The sequence below is a fragment of the Contarinia nasturtii genome, unplaced genomic scaffold (genome assembly GCF_009176525.2).
Source record: "Contarinia nasturtii isolate CC-2019 unplaced genomic scaffold, AAFC_CNas_1.1 Cnas_scaffold_187, whole genome shotgun sequence".
Classification (NCBI taxonomy): Eukaryota; Metazoa; Arthropoda; class Insecta; order Diptera; family Cecidomyiidae; genus Contarinia; species Contarinia nasturtii.
In genome coordinates, this window is record NW_022197544.1 from 9,368,706 (window position 1) to 9,389,357 (window position 20,652).

General features: G+C 33.2%; 1 protein-coding gene across 5 annotated transcripts in view; it reads right to left on the reverse strand.

Annotated features, from left to right (window-relative positions):
* LOC116336737 (homeobox protein prospero) overlaps positions 1 to 2,626 on the reverse strand; it is a 70,730-nt gene extending 68,104 nt beyond the window's left edge. The window contains exon 1 of one of the 5 annotated variants that reach the window (XM_031760823.1): positions 2,611 to 2,626. The gene's annotated coding sequence lies outside the window, so the exon portion shown is untranslated. Of the gene's footprint in view, positions 1 to 3; positions 53 to 2,610 lie in introns of those variants that run through there. The other 4 variants (XM_031760822.1, XM_031760826.1, XM_031760824.1 and 1 more) reach the window with 4 other exon arrangements.
* Between the last annotated feature and the right edge of the window lie 18,026 nt (positions 2,627 to 20,652).

The following is a 20,652-nucleotide window of genomic DNA, read 5'->3' on the forward strand; positions in this document are numbered from 1 at the left end:
TACCTTAGATTCACAGTTGGTTAAAATAAAAGGCTCGTAATGAAGGGACTAAAGAACAAAAACTACACCAACACTAACAAAATTAAAGATAAAAAAATATTGCTGAGTATATCACTTATATATCAGTGGCATTCTTCGTTTTTTCATAAATTTTTTCTTGTCCATATTTTCAAACAGTTTTTTTTTTTTTGGTTTTTTTATCACATGTCCACTTTTAACGTCCTTTTACTTTTTATATATGTTAATTTTTCACTTGTTCATTTAATTTAAAACCGCTACGTTATCGTCCAGAAAAATGCTGATATTATTCCAAAATTGAGCATTTATTTTTTGCAGCATATAATCTTGTTTGTAAAACTGTTTGAAAGAATTCAGTAAAAGTTTGATTTTGAAACTAATTTTCATTTTTTTTGTTTATCTTTTTTAATTGTTTTTTTTTTTTTTTTTTTTTTTTTTTGTAAATTCCGATTTTTAAGCAATCGAAAGTTGTAGGAAAATTGTCTTTTGTTTTATAAATAAAACACTAGAATATTTTTTTTTATGTATTCCATTTAAATTACCGTCGACGATTTTATCACATCAATTCATCCTCGCTGTAAGAGAGTTCATTGAGATATGGTAAATTTTCCTCGACGACAACACTATATAATAAGGATAACTCCTTGCCTTGATGATATCTCATGAGTACACATCTAAAAAAAAAAAAAAAAAAAAATATCCCTTACGAATGAACCTAGTCGTCGCCGTTGCAGAAAACGAAGAACTGGTATGAGTCGGTGTCTCTATAAACTAAAGAAGATGCCACATTTACGTAAAGGGGTGGTTTTTTTGGTTTTATAACTTAAAGAAATTCGGTAGTGGGGTAACTTGAGACAGTATACGGAGTACGGATAACGAGTGGCTGCTATCGGTCATTTTCACTTGTATTTTCTATATTTAATATATTATGTCCCAAACATATTTTAATTATGTGTATACGTGTGTTTGTCGACTGCTTGCCTTGCCAACTCGATCGGATTCGTATAATATAGAAAATGTATATAATATGTACTACGTCGACACTGGCTCGTATAAGTCCACTTGGTATCTCAGTCGTACTCGTCGTCTCCGTTTCAGTAGTTATAGTTATATGTATATACCTATATATGCCTATATGCATATATATCTATATATATAATGTTTTAAAGAACGAGTATACACACAACATGCGATGTAACTGTTATGTTAGTGAACAAAAAAAAAATCTTTTACGCGCGCGTAACCGAAGATGTTTCTAAATGTTTCAGCAATCCCGTTTGACTTTTGGCCAGCGACTGAAGAAGACTTGAGAATTTAAAGAGTACGACGACGACGACAAGCAATTATTTTTCCTTATTTTTCGTTACCATCGCCGCCTATGTCTGCAATTGTACGAAATACGACACCGATCTGCGGAGACACCGAATTGTGTGCTGATAGAGCAAGGGGTAAGCATGCGCAATTCATCCAAGCATCTCATCGTCTCATAAGCAGTAAACAAAAGCTTAGCCTCAAATCTATTCCACTCCACCGCAGACTTCTACACGCTTACACGCGGTGTATGCGATACACAGAAATCTACCATACACACGATTCTATACGCAACTCCATCCAATCTCATTACTTTTGCTACTCACTGATGCTCGCTGCAATCCTTAATAAGACCATCAACAAACACTGATACTGTGCGTGTACCAATCCTGCCTATGTTGTTTTTCTATGTTCGTTATCCTTCTACGCTCTATTCATTACTTATGTGCGATTTACAGCAAAGATGGTACAACATGCTTACCACTTTTATTTCGAGTACAGGTCTAGAGAAAAAGTTTATTTATTGTGTGTAATCTGTTTCTACCGTACAGTTCAGTTCTATCCATCTACTCCTAATTTTTCGGTCTCTCGTCGACACCGTTGTCGTTGTCGTTACCACTACCACCGGCAGCAAAGCTTCCCTAGCTCTTGACTTTCACCAATTTTCCACTTTTCCATTTCTTCTCCATGTGTTATTAGTATGGCATCTCGTTGTCTTTGTTGAAACCATCGCTTCTTTCTACTCGCTTCGATGACTATCTGCGAACATATATGTGAGCGTGTGTGTGTGTGTGTGAGAGTGTGTTTATGTTTTTTTCCACCCTCTTTTTCATATCAACCCTTGTCCAACGCTTCAAATGTTCTTGTTTTCATTTTTCAGTAATTGTCATCTCTCCTTTGAGTTAACGGCTTCAACTGGTTCATAATAACGCTAGCTATGACCAATTTGAGAAAGCTTTTTTTTAACATGCACGAAGCATATATTTATCTCTTAAGTCAAATCAAACAAAACTTGTTTTCACATGTAGGGGTAGTTTTCAAATACACCAATGCAACAAACTAGTTACAGTAGCACATTCAAAAAATAAAGATCCCAAGATGTGGTGTTTGAATTTTTGTGAAATGTATTGAGTATATCGTTGATTATTTTCTCTTTTATGTTTCAATTTTCTTACTCTTATTCTATCGATATACAACATATTTAAGAGCAAAGAAAAACTACAATGAATTCATGCAAATTATGCTGTGAATTTTGATGACACCATTTTTCGAATCACTTACCGCAAAAGACAGTTCATCCTACGAAATCCAAAATGAAACTCTTTTTGAAACGTAGAACCGAATCCGAAAGATCTCAAGCGGATGAAATAAAAAATATTCTAATCGAATTCGAAATAATTGTTTTGAATATTTGTTTCGTATGTGTTTTTTTGCCTTTTTTCCTTTAACTATTGCACACTTTCCTGATCCACTCTCACTTTTTTAGACATCGGGCTACATGATTCAATTCATGATTGTTCTAAATGAAGGACTTGTTTTTTTTTTTTTGTTTTTTTTAAGGTCTTTGTTTTCACTTCTGTTTTAATCAATGAACTTTCGGAAAATATTTTATATCAAAAACACTAATTATACACCGAAACAAATCATGTTTTTTTTTCTATGAGTTTGCATATTTTAAAGGGTGATAAATCCTGTTTCCAACTTCGAACGAAAATGAAAAAAGTGCACACTCGTACCTTTAGTTTAGTTGAACGGAAATTATTAAACGTCTTTTTTGTAACTTTTTATTTTTTGTGTATACATAGAACTTTTTTTTCTTCTTCTTCTAACAACCAACCGAATAAATTTTGCCAAAGGAAAACAATTTTCTTTCATTTAAATAAATATTATTTTAATTTGACTACATTTTTGTTTTTAATTTCTTTTCTTTTCGAAAGTGTATAATATATGTAAATATATTTTGACAACAATATACTTAGATTTATTAGTAGTTTGGTTTTTTTTCGTGAATTTGTGTGTATATTTAAAGATAACAAATCGCTTTCTTTTTCCAGTTGTGATAATTTTTTTTTATTAATGATTTTTTTTTTTGTTTAATTTTTATGGTGGCCAAAATACGGAATAAATTTTATAGAAAATTTCACTGTGTTTTATTTTTCGCATAAAGAATTAAAAATAAATAGAAGAAAATTATTGCCGGCATCACGCGGCTGATGGCGATTACGCGTATCAACAATGACGCTGAAACAGCGTGACTGGAGCATCGCGACGCATTAAAAAGAATCAGACCAAATTATACTTCATATATTGAATGGGAATTAGAATCTCGGTATGATGAGTGATTTTTTTGCTCATTCGGTATTTTGTGTTGTATGTTTCATCTCGTTTCGCTGTTTTATTTGTTTCGCTAGCTAGGTTCCTTGTTTCGATGATAGCTAGTCAATATTCCATGCCTATGCAAAACACATTCGGTCATACATACGTGTATATGTGTGTATATATAAAATTCGCGTAATAAACAAACGAAGTTTTAAAAAAGCCGAACGCATTTTTTTCACAGTTTTTCATCATCGTCAGCTCTGTTGTATGGGAAAAACTTTGGCGATTTTTTTCCAGCGATCTAGTTTTGAGTGGTGGGGGTGTGTCCCATTACAATAGCGCTTGCGTCAAAAAAATATTCGTCCCGCCTTTCGAATCAGACAATTTTTACTCAACAAACTAGCTAAAAAGCGTTACGAGTGCACACGAAAAAATTGAATGAGGGACACGAATAAAAAAAAGATATAAAATCCCTGAAAACTGAAGTGAGACGAAAAGTGCGGAAAATTATCCATAGTCCCTGTTCAACCACTGTGGTCGTCTACTGTGTGAATGACTGCAAACGTCCAGCGCAAAAAAAAAACGCAAAGTCGATGAAAGAAGACAACGGCTGTTATAACATATCGTATATGTGCGTATCACAAATTCTCGATATCTCTGTGTACTTCCATAGATGCTCGTTGCATACTCATACACATCTCTTTAAACATGCCGCGTTTAAATTGTCTTCAATGCTTTAGACAGACTTCCATAGCAAACGAGATGCAATGAAGTTTTCAAATGAAACAAGTTTTAAACATCATGAATTTCATTCTTTTTTTTTAGCTCGAAGAGGTATGAAACGTGTTGGTTTTTGATTAAAAAAATCATTTTTTATGTAACTTAATTATGATTAATATTTTTCTTATATAAATTCAAGTTTGTCAGCCAAGTTTGCCGTTCACTGATGTTGCTCAAGTACACTACCACCAGGTGGCGCCAAAAAATACAGTTAGTTTTTTAGTCATAATAAAATTTGTATGTGCCACAATCTATAGCTCATAGGAATTGCCCGAAATCACGGTCTGAACAGCATTATTTTAGAACCGAAAGCTTGTACTAAATATCAATGCATTTTGAATAGAAGGATATGGCGATCTAGTGATTTAGTACTTCGTCCCCTAATTTCCTGATAATTGTCTTCTGATAGGACTCTTAAAAGTAGTCAGTGAGATAATTTCACTAAAATATTTCAAATAACGGTTGAAAATTGTAAATTTCCATACTTGAGAAAGGTAGACCTTTTTTAAAAATTATAATTTAAAAAAGTCCAGATGGGTAAGCGAAAAAACCATTTCTATCTAGTGCAGTAGTGTGCGGAGGGGAGAGGAGATAGTTTGAAGAAGTCTTTCGATTTGCTAGAGTTTTTTTAGCTGTTGTTTTGGAAGTCAATTTTTTCTGAGTAGTTTTTTATCTCGCACAATACTGATCTAGTGTTAGAATAAGGGCTTCTTGATTCCACTCGGAAAAAATTGATTGCGGGGGATCGCCTTGAAATTCACACTTAAATTTGAGAAATGAAAATGTGCGTTCGAGAAAAAATATTGGTCATCCTTAAATGTTAAATTCTTGTCAAATAAGCTGTTTATTATACAATGTAGTGTAATAGCTAATATTGAATTTGTCAAAAATAGTATGGCCTCAAGCACATATTTTGATAAAACGCTGACAAAATCGTCATTGTGTGAAACACTCGATCTTGTGAGTGAAAAATTCGATTTGCTTTCAAAAGTGGCATTCAAGTGGTTGCTAAAATCGATCACTTCACTACTTTGCAGAAACTGTTACTCAGAGCAATATATGTGAGGTGGAGCGCTCAGGTGAGCCAGAGGAGCAAAATATTAAAAGTTTAAAAAATATCCAAAATCAATTTGAATAATTTTTTTGAAGTTTTAATATTTTGCTCCTCAGAGCTCCTCTGGCTCACCTGAGTGCTCCTCCTCACGCATATTGCTCTGAGAAACAGTCCCTGCTACTTTGATGTCTGGGCATATATCTATGGAAAATATCGAGAGGAGAGTATGTTTTTATTCAGACATTACTCAGCCATAAGCGCTGAATAACATACTCTCTTCTCGATATATTCAATAGATATGTATCCATATGTGAATGTTTGACTCCTGATTCATCAGCTGGAATGAACGTTCTTATTGCACAAAAGTTTCTTACGAGAAAGATGTTATTATTATTAATTTAAAAATAATGTGACTGACGGTGATGTACGTGCGCATTGTCGATATGGCACGCATTGAAAGTATAAAATAAGCGAGTTTTATTTACGATTTTATTTTGTAACTATATCGGTATGCATGTTACTTGACAATGATCCGAAATACGTTTCGGCATCGGATAATGTATGGTTGAGTACTTATATATAAAATATGCAACAATATCGAAACGCAGATACAACAGTCAAAATGCATCATATGCATTTTCGATTCGAGTGGCATTACATAGAACCACATGCGTTAGCCTCTCTCTCTCTCACTACCTCCTGTGCTGCACATTTATTTCATTTAATTTTTGGTATGAAATGAAATGCATGGACCGAATGGTTCTCTCGTTTGTGGAAAAGAGCCGAAAAGCATATGAGATTAGTGCATACATGTTCTTCATCCAATATTTGCGTTCGTATTTTTGCATTCCCATTTTAACGGGAATACGGTGCGTATGTATTTTTGTTGTTGAGTTTTCTATTTATTTTGCGTGTTTTATGTTTTTTCGTTCACAAGCTGGTGTGTTTTTTTTCAGTCATTCAGTCATGACTTTGTATTTGTGTTCGCTTTTTGGATAGTGCATTTGCTATGCCTATGTCCGTATTGCATTTTCGAAGGGAGCCTTAAAGTTTTTCGCGCACTATAGATGGAATAATTAGGGATAGCCTTTATACATTGTCGTATCGACCAGCGCTCCAATGGTTAAACTGAAAGTTTTCCTTTAAAAACCCATACGCATATATATCTCGGTGAATGCACACATCCAATTTCAATTCCGCCACCGCACGTCTCACAATTGCGCCTATATTTCTCTATTCACATTTGTTGTTGTTGTTGGTTTTTTTTCGAGTACTATTTTTTGACATTTTTGTATTCCGATGATCTGATGTGCGTGTGTTAATTGTATACAAGCCGTCATGAGTTTCGTTCGGTGTATATTCATTCCGAGGGAAAAACAAAACACGGTTTGAATATTTTCCGTGTATGCGTAGCAAATGTGTGAGCATAGAAAAAGGGACTCGTTCGAAAACGAACTTGCATTCTCTCGGCGTAAACTCTATCAATACGAACGTCGGTGCACTATGAAAACCATATTTCGACAGTGAGAGTAGTAGCGTGAAATAAAATTTGATTTGTTGTTGTTGTTGTTGTTGTTTATAAATGTTAACAAAGCTTTTTCAGCATTTGTATCTTCAGTTCTAGCTAGACAATATCGATGAACCAATGGGAATTTAGAGTGATGTAAATTTCAAGCAGAACTCATACTATAGAATAAAAAAATGCATTTACCTATGTTTGAGCCGAACGCATCTAGTGATTTCATCATGTGGACAGAGAGATCGAATGAACAAGAAAGGGAATAATGGAGCGCGAGAGATATAAAAACGTTATGCAAAATTTCGTGTGTTTGTCTATAGTGCATTTGCAGTTTTCCGTTATGCCATTTTTTTTACTTCTGCTGTCCACGACACAGTATGTATTTTTTAACTCTCTCTCACTCCTGCACTCCATATTTTTAAATTTGTTCGATGCGTGCATATTTTGCTTCATTTCTGATGAAAAGTGTGCATATCAAGTTTCGCGTGATAGATGCAAGTGCACAGTAATGTTTGCTAATGTTTTGCATAGAACCGGAACATATTCTGTACGATGTTGTTTGTTCCATTGTCATTTCTGTATATTTTTTTGCTTCAAGGTTTTGTATTAGTAGATTTAAAAGAAAAACTTTAATTAATAACTATGGCAAATTTTTCACCTCATTGAGTGTTGAGACTCGTGAAACTTGCGTCGCAATATTAGGATTGGCAAATGTTGGTTTGTATCGATACACATTTGATAAATATAAGTTCTTTATCATGTAAATGCGTTGGCATGGCAATGGGTTTTTCCGCCAGTAGATGGGTAATCAATGGCTTCGGAAATCAAATTTATAAGTACATTTAAATGTAAAAAGCAAACGTATGCAAATACCTGGTGGCATATAAGCTGTTATTTCAGCATGTCTATCGTTTTCACTGAGTATAATATATGGTATAAGCATATGGAAACTTGTGTCAATATGAGTTACCCGCATCCGAGTGATACGATTTTTATATTGTTTACGCACAAATGCCGGTTTACATTGTATATAATTATTAATTATAATATGATGGGCATACTAATAAATTTATAATATCGATCATTTGGTAGGAATATTGTTTTTTTTTTTAATTGTGGACAAAAGTCACCAATGTTGGCAGAGAGAAGAAAAAAAACACAATCGAAGTTCAGTTGTGAAGCCTTTTATTTGTCGCATGCAATACTGACAGCAATTCGGGTAGATTTTGACAATGTATCAGACGGTTTCTTTCTGCAATATTATATAGAAAAAGTTTTATGGTGTTTTTCCTTTTCCGCATTCACGGCCACACATTTTTTTTTTGTTTTTCAACTTTAAAGTTGGTTTGGGTTTTTACAAACGCATAGCCCCTTATAGAGTTTTGTGCCGTTAGCAATACGTCAAACGGACGAAGACGCTGCTGCTTGTTTGTCAATTGTTTTACAAATGAAAAACAAGAAGAACTCGTGCTCCACATTTCGTGCATTTCAGCATACATCTAATTACATTGCATTTACTCATATTCATTTTTTGTTGTGACAAATAAAACTTTATAATGTCGTAATCAACAAGAAAAAGATGCAAACGGCGAATTTCTTCGGGCCATGTGATGTTTGAAGGATAATTAAAAGAATTGACATTTTTTGAGGAGTGAATAAGTAAGACCTTCATTAATTAATTCTAAAATGTTCTGCGATGACCAGATATGAGTTTATTATACTCTTCTTTATTTTTATTTTATTCGTACTGAGGAAAAGAAGTTGTTGAATAAGTAATTAGATATGGCTATTTTTTGTGTTTGTCTTGAAAACTCGATTGGCACTAACTTTACACATGAAGTATTCAAGGATTTTTGTGCCACCCATGTACAGAATATATGTTTTCAATTATTTGGGGGAAGAGGAAATGTGTATGTCTCCTTTCATATGAGCACATCGCGTGCGTGTCATTTTATTTGTACGAAATAATATTTGAAGTCAAACAACGTTCAAAAAAGCACAAAAGCAGAAAATCGAGTATTCATTATAATACATTAAATTCTATTTAACTTGCCTATTAAATTGATTATAAAGGTTAATGTATCTATAACCTAGTTTCTCATGAGTCAACTATTTATCAACATCAAACATTCTTCCGACTCGAATGAAATTCAATGAGTTTCGAATTAAAAGCTTTTCGATGGGTTTTTCACGGCAGCACACAAATTGAAAAAAAAAAAACAAGTTTTTAACGGACTCGATAATTTTTTTTCTACAGATGCAAGAGGTTAACAATTTCAAAGGCATGAATGTCAAATTTTAATACAAAATCTCCTGTTTTTTCAAACTGATAAACATCATGACATGTTCTTTCATTTATGGATGAATAGATTTTTTTTTATTTAATTGTTGATAATATTTTTTTCTTGATTATCAATTGTAAAAATATTCTAGTAAGAGTAAACGTTGGATATAAAAACTCATATCCCAGGTGCTTTCTTATCACATTTGATGCATGTATATAACAAGCCAATTTTCATCAATATCACATACACAACGTCCAATGTTGCCACATTCGACAAATATTTACGTTTCCAGTTTTCGCTGTGCATTCATTAGAAAAAATGCTTTATATGAAATTAGATAAACACCTATATGTTAAAAGCCAAGTGTGTCGTTTCTTAGCCCAAAGGTGATTTTTTTTTTCTTTCGACGTCCACGGTAATCAATGTCTCATATGGTGAGCTCACAGCGGAATAGTCTGCTGGGTGTGAGAGCGGCATATTATAATAATATTCAAGTAATCCATTACAAATAAAAGACATAACGCATGAGTATTTGACATTAATAGCTCATGCTATTTTGAATAATTTCTTGAAATTTCCATTGCTATGTTGTCTTATCTTAACAAAATTAGAGAGAAAAAAAGAACAATAAAATGAAGAGAATGCCGTTCGATGCACCGTAAAACCACAGAGTTAAAAACAAAAACGAAACAAGCAAAAAACATCATCAGTATTAGTGTTAAAAAATCATTCACGTTGAGACTCCCCAAGGATTGTTCACCACACCTCACAACATGATCTGTGAATTTTCTCTAGAGCCATTCATATTCGGTCACCAAAGATTTTCTCAAAATGTTTATGCCACCACCAAATACAATGATTACTTTCAGGTGCTTCATAAATTATGAATAAAATTGAACAAATGGCCGAAAGTGGCGCTAAAGCAAACCAAAATGAAAATGTACGTGAACCACCGCACCTAATATATTTCTGCCATTCAAGACATTTTTTATGTGCGTGTTGAATGTATATTATTCGAATCATAAATTCATCATGTGGAATATGTGACATGATCCAACAGTGAGAAGTGTTTCTTACATTTTCTTGGAACGAATTCAACTTGATTGTAGTGAAAATGAACACCTAATACTCACAATAATTCGTAAATAAAAATGTCCCATTCGAAGAGGCTTAGCCGCAATGAAATTTACCGCTATAAAAACTACAATAATTAAATATTACAGTTTCTCTCACATAGTTGTACATTCATATGCACTCCTATTCACACTCTACTTAATATGAAACCATTATGAAATAAAAGTAATGACACTTCTTTTTTTGCGTGTGAATAAAAAATTGGTAACGCTACCTAATTTTTACTCAAAACGAAATATTTATTCACATAGTATTTAAGTCTATATTAAGACATTTTTAATTTGTCTCTATGTTCTTCTGAAATACAGAAAAAACTCGATATTCTATTATAAGTTCAGTGAAAAGGGTATCGTATATATATCGCTATACTCATTCGTTTGTTTATTTCGAACTGTTGTTTTTTTTTCGTCTAGATTCTCATTCCAAATTTTTTAAAAATTCAGTAAGGAACTTGGTTTCCAATAATGGTCGATTTCGAATGAATGCCCGAACCGATGTGAAATACAGAACCCAACGATGTTCATTTCTATTACTCGAATTTGATGACGCCTTTGATAGTGTGCATTGTGGTATAATTGAGTCGTTCAGTTACAATCGATTTTCAATCAATATTACTTTTGTTTCAAAATTTCAGTACAATTAAATTGGCTCAACTGGTTTATTGTTCCTTAATTATTTTTTTTTTGCTCTTCTAGGGGATAGTCGCGGTTTTTAAATACATTTGGACTTAATATGTATGTTTTGAGCTAATCACATTTTGTCTATTCGGTATTTTTGGCATTTTCTCAGAGTTATTGTATGTCTACCCTCCAGTAGTTGAACTCTCACATTACCACAAATACAATGCCATATACCCAGTCAAAACAATCATTTTTCGGTATTGAACTGAATTTTGCACCTTATGTCATTTGAAAATGGTACAATACAAAAGCAATTGCTTACCGAATCTCTTCACTTTCAAAATTTCAATGAAAGTTGTTAAATGACATACATATTATGAGTTCAAGACCCTTTCTTAATCAATAGATACAAAGATTGCTATCACAAGAAGCTATCTAACCACTTTTTTGGGTGAGCAAGTGAACACTAACATACGCATCACGTGCTTTGTATTTTGGCCATAAATAGACGTTCGGGTGCACCACTTTGTATTGTACAAAGCGTGCTGAAACGGATTGTATGCGAAAACAATTGTCTGAATCAGATCAATTTGCATATCAAACAAATATCATACGACTCTCTATCACTCACAGAAGACGTCAATTGTAATATTTGCGAACTCTGGTGGTGATTTACTAAATTACCACCATTACAATGTGTGGCATGGTGATTTTTGTATGTATTGTATTTGCTTTGCTGAGCAATATTACTATCGCTCAACGCAGTGTTGGTGGTAATACTGTACAGCGCTGTCACAGCAAAGCAAATACAATACATACAAAAATCACCATGCCGCACATTGTAATGGTGGTAATTTAGTAAATTACTACCAGAGTTCACAAATATTACAATTGACGCCTTCTGTGAGCACAGATGAAATGTCTCTTGGCAATGATTTTACCAACGAAAAAATAAGAACGTAAATTTTACTTTTATTTTCTGTGCATGTGTTTGGAGGAAGAAAAGTTAAACCATTAAATGAATGGTTTGGATATGCTCGTTACATATATATACTGTATATGCTGTATATATAGACGGATATTCAAATAAAATACAATGACCATATGAAAATCCGCACAAATCCGGGACCAATCTTATGCTTATTATACCATTGCATTATGCTTTGGATTCGGATATAATCCCTTCAATGGAAGGATGTGACTACAATCGCATTTTCATCTTTTAACTTTTCAAGATTTATTGAGACAAGATATTCGAACAAACCGTCTCACACACAATAATGCTTTAGTCATTGATTCACTTCTGATGAAAGAAGACGCTAAAAGTGAAAATGCAAATCAACCAAAGGCGCAATAACGTTTTTAAACATGAATACCTTAAACGTGTGTATACTCACACGTACGCTTTGACCAAATTGTCGTTATGGAATATTTGAGATGATGACAACCATCGATAAGGTGGGCTATAAGAAGATAAAGTCGTTTAATCGGCGGTTCTATAGAACGAGGCAAAATTTAAACAACACTTTGAATCTGTATCAATCGTTAATGTCATTCGATATGAACGATTATTTGCTCATTTTAAACGGAGAGCATATGTGTAAGACTTTTAATTCAAAGTTTTATAGTTAATATGTATTCTTGTTGGCGTGCAATGAGATAGCATTATCAACACGTAATAGAATGCATGCTGATTGCGATTGAAATCACTTCCGAATGGCCTACGGTTATGCAAGGTAAAGGAGCACAATAAAAAAGGGGGAGACATTATGTTTTATGGTGCTCACAGTCAAAGCAAACAAAACACTGTGGATAGGTCAGAATAAAAAAAAACACACATTGCTCATATTTGTTTGTAATATCGTGTAACACAACGTACGTGGGTATTTTCATGAGGGTTGATGAAAGAAAAAAAACAACACAAAACAAAATATATGAATGTCGTAATTATCGTATTTTATTCACACAACGAAATCAGACGAGTTTAAAAGTGTGTTTTCTCCTTTCACTTTTCAATGAAGTTGATAATGAATCAATTGGAATAAATTCTTCGAACTCATCTAATAATAATTTATAGCAACAATCCAATCGCTTATGATCCATAATGCAATCAAAATCAAAATTTTTCAAAGAATTTTTTCTGTAATCTTCTGAAAACCACATAAAAACGCGTGACTTTAATCCAACTGTTTGGATAAAATTGATTCGTAAGGCATCCAAGTATGCTTTACGATGTAGCGGTAGAACGCATACATGTAGCGGTAGAACGCACCTTGTATGAAAACAAAAGTGAACCGTCTCATTTAAGTTGAACATCCCAAGTACACCGGCGGCGCTCTTTACAGAGCTGTATGATATAGCTCTTCTTCGTCGCTGCTTATAATGTAAAGAAGATGAATAAAAAGAAATTCAGAAGAGCGTCAGTAAGAGCGCACACGCTCTGTAAAGAGCGTCGCCGGTATACTCGGGATTTTCTTTTTATTTTCACATTTTCTTTGTATGGAAACATAAAGTTTGCTCACTTTCAGCCAAAAAAAGTGGATTAAATCTAGAGAATTTAATTGCAAATTAGTTGAAACAAAAAATATGACTGTATTATACTTAATATATGAATTTAATTGCTAATTTGACCATCCGTTTCTTCACCTGATTGTTTCCAGCTAACTAATTTCTGTTCAGCCAAAAGAGGTCGTTTGTTGTTAACAATTCCAACATAAAATAATATAACAGAGTTAATAGGCTGGATGGTCGGTTCAAATACAAAAAAGTTGTCGGATGTGGAAAGGGTGATGCATGTCCCATATGCTTCATGTGGTGAAATATATGCGTAACAATTTCGAAAAGAAAACAACAATCGACAAGAAAAGGAAAACGAGACTTCTGCATCGTTTCATGTGATTCGTTTCGCACTATTATTTAAATTGGGTCCGTCATTGGTTGGGAATCACATTGGCTCCATTACGGTAGATATCGTTTTATGGTCTTGTTGTTTTTTTTTTGCCTTCATCAACTTGGTTATTAGCTTGACATAAGATCAGCCGGAATAACATATCTCCATACTTGTTCGCCATACATGTGAATCCAAATATGTATAAATCTGAGCCCAATTTCTCTTACTTCAACAACGAAATAACACAAACAATTGAATACATTCTTGTTACTATAGTCTGAAATAATTTCAGACTCTGAATACGGCAATCAACGATCATAACATGCACAGATGTATATAAAAATTTTGTTAACTACGGTATCTCGGAATTGAATTAAAAGATTTATCTTAATCAGTAAAAAGATATGACTCATTTTCGTACACAAAACATTTAAAAGGGAGGATTTTTTTTTTAATTTATTGTCGTTTACAATTTATTCCTTCAAAAGTTACATCGTATTCTCCTCTGCATTCTACTCAAACTTCAGTTTCGCATCACTGTGGGTCAAGCAATACCAAACTAGTTTCTCAACATTGTGTGCTCGAGCAATTCAAATTGTTTTCTCTTATTTATTGGGTAGACGTTGAAGAACGTTTTTATATATATAGAAAATAAAAGTTTAAAAAAAGATTCTTTTATTAGACGTTTTCTAAGTGGATACCATTTCGATCATACAATTTTGTCAAACATTTTGACACTGTTATTGTAAACCACAATTATATTGGTCATTTTTTTTTCAAGTTGAATCATATCAGAGCATGTATTCGAAAATGTTTGGTTATCTTTTTTTTTCAAATTTGAATATGAAATACATTTCTATAAATTGTTTTTTTCTTTCACATAATTGGTTTGTGTAAAGAATGTATAAAATTCAAGGTGTATGATTAGTGTTATGATTGGACTACTTTGGATACGAAACATTTATCATATCAGATGCGTGCACACATAATTTCTTTTACTCAAATGATCCGCATGCAAAGCACAAATTTAATTGGAGGGCACTAATTGCACTCAGTGTTTAAAATATGCCCGCTGATGATTCAGGTGCTATATATGTTGAATGTGACAACAATACACATAACTAATTTCATGTTCCATAATTGTAGAATGGAAAAATTTGGTTAAATCAATATCTTCCATTCGTATGCAAAATCAACGGAAAAAATGACATTTATATTGTAACGCAAGCAAATATCTTAAACACTGAAAAGGACAATCATTTGAATGTAATGTCTTTGGAATTTTATTATGGATTGGTGATATGATTGTGTAATTATTCACGCTCTATTTGGTTTTGGGGTAATCTCAATGTATTTGTCGCGCGAAAATTGAAAATATAACTGGCTAAAAGGAGAAAAGCGTACGCTCATACGATATCATCTCTCACAGGTGAATGGTATGCTCAATTTATATAAATTTTTTATTACACATTTAGAAAACAAAAAGTAATATTCTTGTTCATTGTGAATTCCCCGAACAGATAAAATCGCTATTAGAGTAATGATTGATTCAGATTTTTCATAAAAGAATTCATAAGAATATTTGATTTAGATTGTATAAAGGCGATAACATCGTTGGTAATTGTAATTGTGCTATATCCTATGTGACAATGTCATGTGTTCCAAAGTACTTCTTTCCCTGTCATTTACTGTTGTTTTTTTTTTTCACATATCATAATATACATCAAAATATTGATGTATTTTGTGGGTATTCGTTTGCATTTGAATACGTGAATCTGGTTTCAGTGCATTTATATTACGGTGCCGTTCGACTTTCCAGCTGATATTTGTGTATTATACGTTGTAACAGAAATATAGTTTCACAAAACCAAAAAAATGTTTGACCCAGCTAATAGTTGAGATATCTTGAGACTCTTACCACCAAAATGTGTATCACGTATTATTATAACATCGATTACGAATATTTGAGCGGCAGGCGCAAAATAAATTCATCGATAAATATTTCGATGAAGAAACTATATGTACAGTACATCAGGATAATTTACTCAACGGATATGTTATGTTATTGATTTCGAACAGAGGCACTTTCGAACGACTACTAAGTGAGTTTTCGCCACAGGAATTAAGAATACAAACAAAGAAAACTACTTAAGAGTAACCCCCAAATCGGCTCTGCTGAGTAATGTAATCCATTTGACAAATATGGCAATTGTTAAAAGTCGGAATCTGAATATATTGTTTCCGTGTACTTCTTTCAAATCTATTGATTTCTCATGCATTTATTTGATAATCTTGTGCTAAATGCGAAAAAAAACCAAGCACAACAATATTCTTGAATGAAAAAAAATTAGACAAACAAACAAAAATGAAGAATGTGAGAGTCCGATAGGAAGCAAACACATTATAAGTCAAATAATTGTGAATTTATCGAAAACTTTTTATTGTGTATCAAATTGGTTGTATGTTCGTGAATGAGTTGTACTTACGGAGAAAACAAACTGGGAAATGCGAATTAAGTGGAAAAGTAATTAATTTACTTCTTTGTGCTGATGGAATTGCATAACGACTGCAATCGTTATTCAGTATGAGGGTAAAACGAATATGTATGCTTGCTCATGTTAGTTGGAACAACATAAACTCTTGTTGGTTGGCAAAGACGAAGAGTGAAACAAAGACATTATTGTAATGTTGTATGTGCGGGTGCACTAACAGAAATATATTTGGGATTACCTGTAATTTAATGTGGTGAAATATAAAATGTCAAAAATGGAGCAAAAAATTGTATTTTTTTGCAAAAATTTTTTTTTGATCGATAAGTTTCAAATATAGAAAAACCTGTGAAATAACATTAAGTCTTCGAATACTTTGGTGACAAATGTCAAATTCAAAATGGAAAAATTTGAAAATCATACATGTTTACTCTGTTTTGACATTTCAGAAATGCACGATCATTTTTTTTTTAAATAATATTTAAATATATTTCTGTCGGTGTGTGAGTGTGTGTTGAGTTGTAGAGTAAGAATATTGAGAAAATTCACTGAAACTCAAACTATCAACAACAGAGAGATTACTCACATAAATGCGCGTTCAGATGGTGATAATATGCACTATTTGCATACGATGAATTTGAGAAAGTTTTTGTGTTGAAAAGAGCGAACGCAACATCGAGCACATTTATATACAGATATATATATATATATATATATATGTAGATTGTTGAAGCAGAAACAAATTGAAAACTACGCAAATCCTTGATTTTTCCTTAAAATCGAGCAAAATTTAACTGGTAGATATCTAATGTGTGTTGGTGCTTTGTTTGTGCAATTTTCTTTAATTTTAGTTTACTACCAATATCGTTGAACATAGCACCAATGTTTCTTGTACCTCTTTCTATCCCATAAGCAGCCGGTTTTTGTTTTACTTGTTGTAATTATTTCCATTTATTCGTAAACTTTCAAAGTATTTAAACTGCATAATGTATATGGTTATCTTTCGTTTTCAAAACCTCGTCCTCTTGGTTTAGTTTTTCTGTTTGTTAATTTTATTTTAACCTTTCGATTTCTTCTCTGCTTTTTTATGGTATTGCGTGTAATGAGCTTCGAGTCCGAAGCAATATGGAAACGGCAGTACAAGTTGCTGCAATTATTGGGATACTAGACTTTTGCCATTTTATGAGTCGATTCGCTGTACCAACACAAATAAAAAAAACGCACTGCCTGAATTTATACTAAATACGAATATGGTTTGTACAAATTGCAGCAAACGATAGAACGAGTGAACGAGTCAGTTCAGGTCATTCAAGCAAATTTCTGAATTCAACATTTGCAAAAGTCTGTCTATTTCACAACTTTTACCATAATGCATGGGCAACACAAATTCAAAGTTTTTTTTATTTCTTTTCAATGTTGTTTAGACAAGAAATTCTCATATACTTCTTTCGATGCTAATTACTATCTGTGCTGAAAATACAAAATAACTATTTTGTACTCAATAAATCAGCAATACTAAACTTAATGCAAACAATTGGAAAACATTTTTTTTTGTATTCTATTTGCAAACAGCTATCAAACTTTTCTAATCAAATTCTCGCAATTGCTTTGGCCGCTTTTTCCAATTGCAAGAATATCAAATAAATCACAATTACTTTTTTGACAAGTCATAACGTTTTTCATTTTAGCTACCGAAATAATTTTGATTTCTGTTCAAAATTCAATGCGGCCGAAAAATGTTATTGAAATATGGTCGCATTCTTGAAGTAAGGCACACTCCATTTCGTAAGGTGTTCGCAATAAGACAAATTCGTTTGTTTGTATATAGTTTCAATTGCAACGATTGATGTTTCTTGAGCCACATTTTGAAAGTAAAATTTGTTTTTAGTTCCAAAACAAAGTGGCAAAATATCCGTTACATAAATACCGCAGTGAATTTTATTAACCCTCTAATGCATTAATTTTTTTTCGATATGAGAACTATTTTTCTATGTTTATTTTGGTTTAAAATTCCTTAAAACAATAATCGAAATTCAAAAAATTGCATAGTTTAGTCAAGAAATGCTATTGACAAAGTCCAATTTTCGAACTCATTGTTTATCTGCTATAAAACTGCTATAAACGAAGAGAGAGATAATTTTTTTTGTCAAATTTCTGACCGGCAAATGTAAGCCTGAACCCTGCTGAATATATTTTAATTCATACAGTTTGTTTCATTATAGAGAGATGTGGATTTAACTACCACAAATTTCAAATATCCTAAACATATTTTCAGTGTTTCCAGATGAGACTCTAAGCTACTACGCCAATTATTGGAAGTATAAATATATAATGTCGCATTTTTTTCAAAATTTGAACGTTTATTGAGAAAAAGGTTGTACGTTATTCAAAGTATTGCCCATCACTAGCCACTACTTTTTCCCATCTTTCTGGTAGCATACGGATTCCGTGTCGGAAGAACTGTTCATCTTTTGATGCGATGAATGAATCGACCCAATTTTTGACTTCTTCAGAAGAAGTAAATCGTGTATCAGCCAGGTTGTCCTGCATCGATCGAAATAAGTGATAATCAGAAGGAGCAATGTCTGGGCTATACGGCGGGTGGGGTAGCACATCCCATCGAAGTGTTTCCAAGTATGTCTTCACGATATTTGCAACATGTGGCCGAGCATTGTCATGTTGAAGAATAACTTTGTCGTGTCTTTGCTCATATTCTGGCCGTTTTTCGCGCAATACTCGGCTCAAACGCTTCAATTGTAATCGGTAGCGTGGCCCATCAATGGTTTCATTCGGTTTCAGCAGCTCATAGTACACCACACCTCGTTGATCCCACCAAATATACAGCATTACCTTAAATCCGTGGATATCTTGCTTTGATGTCGATGGTGCTGGTTGGCCGCGCTTCACATATGCTTTTTTTTGCTTTGGGTTATCGTAGTGAATCCACTTTTCATCACCAGTGACAATACGATGCAAAAATCCTTTTCTTTTCTGTCTTTGAAGCAGCTGTTCGCAGGTGAAATATCGTCTTTCCACGTCTCTTGGCTTCAGTTCATGTGGTACCCAATTTCCATGCTTTTGAATGAATCCTGCTGCTTTCAAACGTTGTGAAATGGCTGCTTGAGTGACTCCCAATGATTTTGCAAGTTCTTCTTGAGTTTGACACGGATCTTCATCGAGTAATGCCTCCAATTCTTCATCTTCGAACTTTTTTTCTCTTCCGGCACGCTCCTTGTCTTCGACATTAAAATCACCATTTCTGAAGCGTGCAAACCAACGCTGACACATTCTTTAGTCTATAGCATAGTCAGGATAAGCTTCAGTGAGTAAACGATGTGCTTCAGATGCGTTTTCTTCAAATGGAAAAATTAAATTAACACTTCCCGCAAATGATCTTTTGATACCACGAATGTCGACATTTTCACCGTAATAAAAAAAATTTGTGTGTAAACTTGTGTTCATTGTGACAGATGGTTTTTAATAGATTTTTTGACGCTCTTTAAGATACAATAGCTGTCAATGTCAAAACAATGGTACATATAATTGATGTGAAGTTAGATACGAATGCGACATTATATATTTATACTTCCAATAACATTGACAGCTCTCAAATCAGTACAGTGTTTGGTGTTCAACGAAAACATTAATTCCGAAAATTTTCATTCACGGTTTGAAGCCGTTTTTCTGCATTTGCATCCAAAAGGACAAGGAATGTCAATTGCATCGACTGTTAAATACATTAAAATGTCAAAAGGGTTCGTAACAAAGTGAATCCAGCAGTACCCAAGTCAGTATAATACACTTTTCGAAGAGTGTACACTGTACACACTCTTCGTATAGTTTTATTCGACTCCCTTCTCACACTCTTCTCACACTCTTCTAACACTCTTCTCGTATAATAAATTTTTCCACTGATGGATAGTTTTTGATTTTGTTTACTTTTGACATTTTGAAAAAAATGAACGTATACAAAAAAATGAATTAGCTGTTGCAACAGCAATTGTCGTTCTGTTGTATTTTGACACAACTGACGAATGCTATAAACGTCAAAAACGTTCAAATATCAAAATACAAACATTACTTCCACTGGAATGCAGTGACAGCAGTGATAGCATTACCAATACCATTACACCAGTAATGTGCGAGCTACATTTTACAGGGGAGGTGATTTTTCAAAAACCAAAAATTCTCTAGCAAATCAAACAAATTTTCGTTTTTTTTTTTTTTTTTTTT